The sequence below is a fragment of the Haliaeetus leucocephalus genome, unplaced genomic scaffold (assembly GCF_000737465.1).
Source record: "Haliaeetus leucocephalus isolate CR32 unplaced genomic scaffold, Haliaeetus_leucocephalus-4.0 Scaffold395, whole genome shotgun sequence".
Lineage (NCBI taxonomy): Eukaryota > Metazoa > Chordata > Aves > Accipitriformes > Accipitridae > Haliaeetus > Haliaeetus leucocephalus.
In genome coordinates this window covers 8,642,772-8,652,203 of record NW_010972831.1, presented here as the reverse complement: position 1 = coordinate 8,652,203, position 9,432 = coordinate 8,642,772, and the positions used below count along the sequence as shown (strand labels likewise).

General features: G+C 39.6%; 1 protein-coding gene across 1 annotated transcript in view; it reads left to right on the top strand.

Moving 5' to 3' along the window:
• The window catches only part of LYRM9 (LYR motif containing 9), a 62,767-nt gene extending 53,336 nt beyond the window's left edge, over positions 1-9,431 (top strand). Inside the window, exon 7 of the transcript XR_774775.1 lies at positions 9,395-9,431. The gene's annotated coding sequence lies outside the window, so the exon portion shown is untranslated. The remainder of the gene's footprint in view (positions 1-9,394) is intronic.
• Position 9,432: the final 1 nt, after the last annotated feature.

The following is a 9,432-nucleotide window of genomic DNA, read 5'->3' as shown; positions in this document are numbered from 1 at the left end:
GTGTGGCTGCTGTGAGAAGCTGCTAGAAGCTTCCCCTGTGTCCGGCAGAGCCAATACCAGCCGGCTCTAAGACGGATCCACCACCGGCCAAGGCCGAGCCAATCAGCGATAGTGGTAACGCCTCCGGGATAACATATTTAAGAAGGAAAAAAAAGTTGCTGGGACAGACAGATATGCAGCCGGAGAGGGGAGTGAAAACATGTAAGAGAAACAACCCTGCGGACACCCAGGTCAGTGAAGAAGGAGGTAGAGGAGATGGTCCAGGCACTAGAGCAGAGATTCCCCTGCAGCCCTTGGTGATGAAGACCACAGTGAGGCAGGCTGTCCCCCTGCAGCCCATGGAGGTCCACAGTGGAGCAGATCTCCACCTGTAGCCCGTGGAGGACCCCACGCTGGAGCAGGTAGGTTCCCGAAGGAGGCTGTGACCCTGTGGGAAGCCCGCGCTGGAGCAGGCTCCTGGCAGGACCTGCGGATCTGTGGAGAGAGGAGCCCATGGAGCAGGTTTTCTGGCAGGACTTATGACCCTGTGGGGGACCCACACTGGAGCAGTTCGTGAAGAACTGCAGCCCGTGGGAAGGATCCACGTTGGAGGAGTTTGTGGAGGACTGTCTCCTGTGGGAGGGACCCCACACTGGAGCAGGGGAAGAGTGTGATGAGTCCTGACCCTGAGGAGGATGAAGCGGCAGAAATAACGTGTGATGAACTGACTGTAAACCCTATTCCCCATCCCCTTGTGCCGCTGGGGGGGTTAGGTAGAGAATCCGGGAGTGAAGTTGTGCCTGGGAAGAAGTGAGGGGTGGAGGGAAGGTGTTCTGAGACTTGGTTTTATTTCTCATTACCCTACTCTGGTTGATTGGTAATAAATTGAGTTAATTTTCCCCAAGCTGAGTCTGTTTTGCCTGTGATGGTAATTGGCGAGTGATCTCTCCTGTCCTTATCTGGACCCACGAGCCCTTCGTTATATTTTCTCTTCCCTGTCTACCTGAGGAGGGGGGAGTGATAGAATGGCTTTGGTGGGCACCTGGTGTCAAGCCAGGGTCAACCCACTACATGTACTTTGCAAGTAGTCATTAAAAACAACTTAAGCAGTAAAAAGGCTCATGAAGACAAAGCAGAGCCATAAAATTTCCTGATAAAAGCCCTGTCTCTGTCCAGGAAACAATGGAAAGCAGCTGAACATACTATGATTTTGTGTAGGCTAAGCTATGCTGACCAGAGTTTGATGCTTGAGTATGCAGTAAAAAGAAAACCGAGTAGGGAGTAGGTAAAGGCTGGTGTAAAGGAAAAGTTAGAGACTTATAGGTCAGCAATAAAGATAAGCACATGAGTTTTATTGAAATTATTTCAACAATGCTATATGTTTCAATAAAAAACAAAGGAACGGGCAGGGAAATCTTGTAGTTAGGGATTGCAAATTATTCTCCCTTTCTGGTGGAGAGATCTCATGTACTGTATTTAGCAGGTGAGAGACTGATGTGAAGGGAAATGAACTCATTAACTAGGTGTACTTCTCTTCCTGATAGTAGTGGGAGGGAACACTTTTTATTTACTAAAGGACTGAGGCAGGAAGGCTTCACTACTAATTCTAATTAGGAAAAAAGGGACAGATCCCATATGGACTAAAAAAATTAAATTTAGAAGCCATATAAAACACACCCATCTCCTTTTCCAAAACCAAATATACCAGTTTCTATCAAATTTTTCACACTGGCTCTTAGTGTAGTAAATATTGGTAAGTATATCAGGACCCAGAGAATCAAAGAAAATCTTTCATTCCAGAAAGTGGTAGAACAGATGAGGGTTTTTGGGTTTTTTTTTTTTGTTTTTTGGGGTTTTTTTTGTGTCATACAACTGACATATTTGAGATGCTAGCATAATGAATGCCTCTCTCTGCCAGGCTTTATATGGAATTATATCATTGTTCATGGTAGACTTTCACAAAAACTAAGAAATTTTTAAAACGCTTCCGATAAATTTAAGTCTTGCAAAACAGGTTGACCCAAAGAAGTATGCAAGGAGTGCTTTGCATTGCAGAGGCAATCTGTGAGGATGAATTGTTGACTACTAAAAAATTGGGCTGTGCAGAGCTGGCCTCAGATGTCTATTTCCACATCTGATGTTTTCCAGAATATTGCTTCGTTAGAGAAGGCTTATTTGTGGGCTTAGTTACAGTGCACAACCACAGTCAGAGTAGGTACAAAAGTTTGATCAGTAATGTGGTCATCAGAATGAGATTTATCATTTCTAGATGTGGGAGATGTTCCTGTGGCTATTTCCTTCTTGATCTATCCATGCATTTAATGCCTTTTCTTATCAAACAGATAAGCAGGCTGGGACAGTATTGACATAGAAATATTAGGCAGTTTTTGTGAAAAGTTCCTTGCTGGTTGTTTAGAAGGAATCAATTATAGAAAAATTCTAGGGAGTTGCATAAAGTATGACTTGATAGAAGGAAAGACGTGGTAAATATGCAGATCAGGTAGCTTGAAATAGTTTCTTTTTACTTGATTTGGACTGTTTAGTGGAGTCATTCTAAGATTTTTGGAGCAAATGAGCAAGATGCCCGATGATTCTTTCTCAATGTTAAGTGGATCAACTGCTCCAGCAGTTGCAACTGCTGCAAACATTGTAAAGAGTTCAGCAGTTTTGATAATGTTTTGATAATGACTTAGTAATATCTTATGAATTCATTTTAGCATTCTTTAGCCAACCAACATCACAGACTCTTTATGAAAGGAAAATCTCACAATTGCTTCATAAAGCAAGCACATGGTTTAATGGCATAAATAAGGAAGCAGTGCACTTTCAGAAGACAAAATTATTTATGAATATGCTCTTATTTTTTCTTGATTTCATCCCCTTCAAATTCAGCTTCGTGATTGTTCCTCAGTGGGGAAATACAGAACTGGATGATGATCCTTCTCTGGATATCACAATTGGTCCATGTTCTTCAGAGCCAGAATTTTCAGGCTGGGATACAGTAGTACAGCGAATGCAAACACTTGCTTTGGGAATGAAATTCAACCAATGTCTGAACTTGTGCCTAAGACCAATTTCCATTGGCCCAAGTCAAAGAAATTATGGTCAGCATCTTTTCAAAATGTGCACAGCAGCGCTCAGTATCAACATGCCAGTCAGGAAGGCACTCAAATATGGATATAAGTAGGGTGAGAGAAATTGAGAAGAATGAGAAATGCAGTCTCTGGGTCCAGTACAGGAGGACAAGGAAAATTTTACAGTTGTACACAGCAGAGGTTTTGTGGGAAAGGCTGACAGGAGGATTAGTGATGCTTTAGCAGAGAAAACATGCTTTCCAGTTGATCAGAGCTCCAGAGGTAAAGACCTCAGAACAGTCCCCAAAGGAAAGAGAAAAAGAAATTGCTGTGAACGTTGTCATTGCCTACGCTCACAGTGAGTCTACAGTAAACAAGGGAATGATAATGAAAAGATTGTGCTGTGAGGAAAAAAAAAAGGACTCGAAAGCATGTTTTCTGATTATTTCCTGATACGGGTAAGATCATTAATAATTTTCTAATGATTTATCTTCCTACTTCCTTAATCCAGGATGGAGCACTGTTGCTTCTGTTTGCATCTAAGGTTATCCTGAGTGTGTATTACTTGTTTTAGTATTAAGCAAAAAAGTGATTTTCATTATTTTAATATTATGCCTATGTGCTTCCAAACAGAATATGGCAGAAATAGACTGCATTAAGTGTAAACTTCAGGCTCTGGGTATGTTGGTGGACTTCCCAATAGACTCAATAATAACCTTTTTCAGAGTTCATTAAACTCTGAAGAAAGAGTCTCTCTTCACATCTCATGCAAAGCATGGACTGTATTTTGTAATTACACTTGAGTCTAATGTAAACATGTGAAATCAGTCATTTAGAAGAAAGTTACGTAAAAGGTAAGTAAGAAACAAAAACCCCCACATTTCAGAAATCAGTGGTAGAACACTGGATTAATAGCCCTTATCATTGCCCAGACTGACTTTAAACATTTATTTGGTGTGAATTGCAGGTAAGTTTTCAAGTCCTGTTAAGCTGAAGAATGTGATCCACCCTCCATGATAACAGAGACTTAGAACTCTACTCAAGGAGTTTGTAGAGTGGCTAAATCAACCTCCAGAACTATAGCATTCTCTGTTCAACTTTGCAGTTTTTGGAGCAGCTTCTATGGAAGTATATTGTTTCAATGATATTTCTAGCATATTCCTGTGAGAAATAATATAACTGGCTGTATGTTCCTTCACACTGTGGTTAGGGACTGTGCTGAGAGATCAAAATTTTGTATGTGTTTTAGCAATATCTTAATATCTTTGGATGAAAAACAGCACAGAAATACAGGATGCAGTTTTACCCTATAAAAATAGTCCTTGTGATTTCTTAGGCTGAATTTTAGCTTCTCTTCCCTTTTGTTTAAGGTATTCTTAACTTTCTGAACTTAAGTTACTTTCATACTTCAATATTCTGTTCTTCATTTCAGCCCAGAAATTTATGGTTTGTTTTTTGAAAACCAGTATTTAAATCTCTTGTATTATCTGACCTGGATTAGAAATTTCTGTATCCTACTGACATCAACTAGTGTTCTGTTACTTAAATTGAAGTTTCTTCCTCAGACCATGCTTTTACTAAATGAGAACATGTTTGCAATTCTGTAGTTCTTTGTTATTTCTCAAGCAAAAAAATCTTTTGGCACATGGTCATTTTCAGGTCATCTTTCTTTACGTTCTGCTGTGACAAGCACGAATTGCAGGATCAGAGATAACAAACACTGTTCTATACGTTTTCCCTATCCACATGCTAGCTTTTCCTTATGTTCCAGACAGTGACATCTTCAATAGGCTAAATGTAATGAAATTATGTCAAGGTATGTAGGGCACACAGTCCAGTACGCATGCAGCCCAGCAGACAGCCACATGCAGGGCACCAGTTTTTATGCCCAATCAACTGCCAATTGCTATTTTACTTTTTTGCTTTAATCTGTTAGTAGCTAGTCTTTACTGCTGCAGCTGTGGCTGAGGATCCTGTGGTGGGTCAGTATGTTTCAGAAGTAACTTCTGTGCAAGACAACGTGCGTCCAGGCACAGATAAATCCGGTTATTGGTTGTCTGATTGCTTTGTCCCTCCTCCACTTCCTTGTCGATGTTTGTAATATGCACACATGGGAATTTTGAAAGGGTGGCTGATGAGGGAATTTTGTTATTACTGCATTTCTGAATTTGGCTGAACTCTTACAACTAGCAGACAGGAAGGGATGGGTTTACTGGCACAGCAGTATGAATTTAACACTGCTTAACTTTCATTTTCGCCTTCAGTTATTCACATTATGAAATTTTCCACTCTGCCCTGTCATCACTTGACGTGCAATCTTACACTGCCTAGATCGGGACGTGGCAAAAGAAACATTACGCTTTTCACCCTAAACTGCTGCTTTTAATATAGCTTAAATCTGCAGAAACTAAAAAGGAGTCCAGCAAGCACTGAAAAATAAGACCAACAGAAGTGGCTCACCTATAACCTTTAAAAAGTTCTTATCATGTATCTCCTGGATCCCTCACAACCCATGTGTCACAGACTTTCTCTTCTATTTCTGGTACGTTTGGTATTTAGTGTAGTCTCACTATTTAGTGTAAGACTTGTACATACTATCCCAGGGTGATATGTGGCACCCAGTCTGTGATACAAACCCTCACCATTGTCATTATTTATGTATTTATTTACCTCTGAGTTGAAAAAGTACAGAGAGGCTTTCCTATGGCTCAGTGCCCCATCGCACTCGGCATTGGATACAGCACAAGCAAAGAGACAATACTTGTCTTAAAATAACTTAAGTGTGTAATACACACTAAAGTGTTGCCAGGGAAATTATGTCTTTTCTACATTTAAGTAATAGCAAGCTGAAAAACATGAATGGAGTCTCATAGTTAGAGAAGACAGCACTTCAGCCCAGAAAGGGAACAGAAGGTGAATGAATGTTCTTAATCGACCAAATGAGTTAAGTTCTTTGTACCACAAAGTGGTTGGTCACATGTGAAAGTAGTAGTGAGCATTTTACTGAAAAGCATGAGTCCCATTTCCAGGATGTAAATGGTCTTTTGTGATCTGACTTCATCTTGACTGATTATCTTACTCTTTGGTGTCTCATCTCAGGTTACAAGGCAGCTTTTTTTGCTAAGTCCTGCCTGTCATACTGACTTATAATTGTTTTCTGGTGGTTCAAAAATATCTTAGTTACAGCTGATCTTGCTGATGGGGCAGGGAGATGGACCAGGTGTCATGTGGGGGTCCTTTCCAATCCTTTTTTAATGATTATGTGTTACTGGTATTTTAAGGACCAAATTTCCTTTTCAGCCAGTGAAGTTAATCAAACAGAGTAAAGCAGGAAACAGAGTATGTTTCCTCAGGAAAAGGAAATGCATAAAGAACAGAGCCACCAGTTTGTAAGTGCAAATAGAGTACTTCATCCTTATCACTGGAGGAACATATGAAGTCTTAATGAATCTTCTAAGATGCCGAGTGTTTATAGGTGACTGCAATATTATATTTCAAATCTGTGATGTCATATGCAACGTTTCTGAAAGATCATCATGGAGACATCTCAAATAGTTAGATTAGTTAGGAAAAAGGAGTTAGAAAAAAAAATCCCTAGTAACTTATGAAAATTTGGGACAATTGAACATCATCTCTTTAGGGTTACATGAACTTAGGAAAATCAGTCCTTGTTATCATCAGCTTCACCTCAGTGTAATACTTCTTTGAAGACTCAAGGTGTCCTGATCTCAGAGGAGCAACCTTACCAACAGAGCTTTTTTTAAAAATGTTTTTAAGAATATAACTTCTTGAGCTGATGCAGAATATTGTAGTCAGACAAAGAACATGACTTGATATGAATGAAATAGCAGAAAGCTTATTGTTGAGGCTACAGGCCGTCACATTTTCAGAAACAAAACAAAATTTAACTCAAAATGACAGCATGGTCAGAATGCCATTGAATAGGTCAAACATTCTGCTCTAAAAGGGCACCTCTTTCATCAAAGTTAATGCAAGAAAAGCAACTAGTTCTTGCATTTTGATATGGCAGAGGCAGAAGTGATTGTGCAAAAATAGGAAATCTGTGTAGAATTGGTTTTCTGAGGGAAGAACTTTCCAAGCAGTGTAGAATATTTGTAGAAGGAGTGCACCGTGAGCTTGTTTAGTTAATCTCTGACTCCACCTAAGAAATGAATGGTGCTCTCTTGTTCTTATTATACGGAGGGAATTTTATTATTGATTTCGGGAAGTAAAAGAGCAAGTCCTGTTTGAAAAACTGGAGTGATTAAGCAGTTCCCTGAATGGCTGTGCCTCAGCCAATCCTTTAAACAATTCTCATGAAGAAAGATGTTTCTCCTCTTCTGGTCATTCCAAATCTGATTTTTCATATCCAATCCCTACATAGCCTTTCCTTGATTTTAGCAGTCTCCACACACAAGGAAATAAGGAGGCTGAATAATAAAAGCTTAGAAACCATGGGACATAATTGAATTCACTTAAATTTCTACTAAGATATGTTCTTTTTTACAGTACTAGACATTAAGATTCCCCATGTTCCATAGAAAAGAGAGGTCAGATTGAATAAGAAAGGGAAGGATGCAAATAGAATTTTTAAACCCCGACAAAACAGCAAATGCAAAGAAGAGTGTAACCTTGTTCTTTGAACTCTGAAGTTTCCTTTCAGTTCAAGCACCTTCATTTTGACCCTTGAGATACATAGAGTTGTATTCACATTCAAGCAATTACAACTGTCTATATGGTTTGTCATGAATCAGAAGCAAGGTAGAAATTTGTGGCATGGCATTGGGTCACACAGCTCACACATTATTTCTGCCTGCTGATTAGATGTCTGGAATATTTTAAACGAAGGGATGTCAAGTGATAATTCTCATGAGAGGAAGGCCACATAAAAAAAAAAAATATTCTGAGTGTGAACATCCACGAGCAGTGAATGCAAAGAAGCATGGGCTTGATACAGTCAAGCAGATGAATGTTCAAATGCAGAAAACTCAGGTCTATTTTTCAAGAGATTCATCTCTAGCAACCCTAGATGGGATATATACAGGTGTATTGATGCATGAAGACATGTATGCATAACTCTGTTTATCTCTAGGAGTGCTTTACACAAGCACTTAATGTTCATTTTTAAATGGAGAAACTAGACACAGGAAGAAGAAAATGCCTTGCCCAAGCTTGTCCAGTAAAAATGTGACAGATGAAAAGACAATGTGTGTTTGTTTCTCTTGCAGCCTAATGCCTTACTTCTGTAGATCTTTGATCAGCACCTGTAAATCTTTCTCTAGTTATCATTGTAACAATTTTGGCTTTGTATTGGTCAGCGGATTTAAGAATTGTCTTTAACTTGAAAAGGTCTAAAGGGTTTCCTTAAAATAGTCATACATAACATCAATGAACAAATAACTCAGGCCAAAATCCTTGAGAGTGTACTAGCGTACCACAGCATTTCTGAGTCTGCAGTTGCCTGGCAGCACTTTGTGCTGCATGCCACTGTTGGCTCTGGAATTGCTTGTGGCTTTCAGACTGCAGGTAGAAACCTGGTTTTGTAATATGTGAACGTCCACATGATGTCTAAAATTGAAAATCAGCTCAATAATCCCATCTTCATCATCTAGCTGTCCTTCTGGTATTCACACATACAACATGGTGTGAATAGTTTATACTTCAAGGAGTTGCAGATTCCTTCCAGTTTTTCTAGTATGTTGGAAAAGCACAAAGGGACAAACCTCACAGGCAGCAACAGATGGAACAGGGGGCTCTGGAGAGGAAAAAATTCTATGAATAGTCTATTGAGAAAGATCCTTTAAAACTTGATCAAAAATAAGGAAGTAATATATTTATGTTAAACTTAAAATACCTGTCCTTAGTTATAATCACCTGTTTAAATGCTTTACTGGTCCATGTCCTAAAGCTCTGTGGTTCTGTAAAATCTCTCTTGAAGTTGCTTACTCTCTTCCTACAGCTGCTAGTTTAATGTATAGGAGAATGGCCATCCCGTGACAAAATCTGTAAGAGTACTTTCAGGATTTTTTTGGTTTTTTAATTTTAACATTGTCTGCAAGGTTGCCAAAACTGTTCCACGTATACACTGTCCTTATTGCTGAGTGCATGTAGAAATCAAGGTTATAGCACGCTGCAGGAAGAAGGGGATGCCTGTAACATCAGGAACTAGTCACTGCTCTCCCTCCCATCATAGACATTATGTAATACTGGAGCTACACATCAGCTACACACCCTCAGTTCTGAAAGAAACGGGCGTTTGGGATTCCCCTTTTGTCCACTATCCATGTGTAACCTTACTCTGCTTACGTGGTCCTGGAGTATAAAAAGCTTTTGCCTCCCAGGAGGGATACAGACCAGGAGGGATTAAAGGAAAGAAACT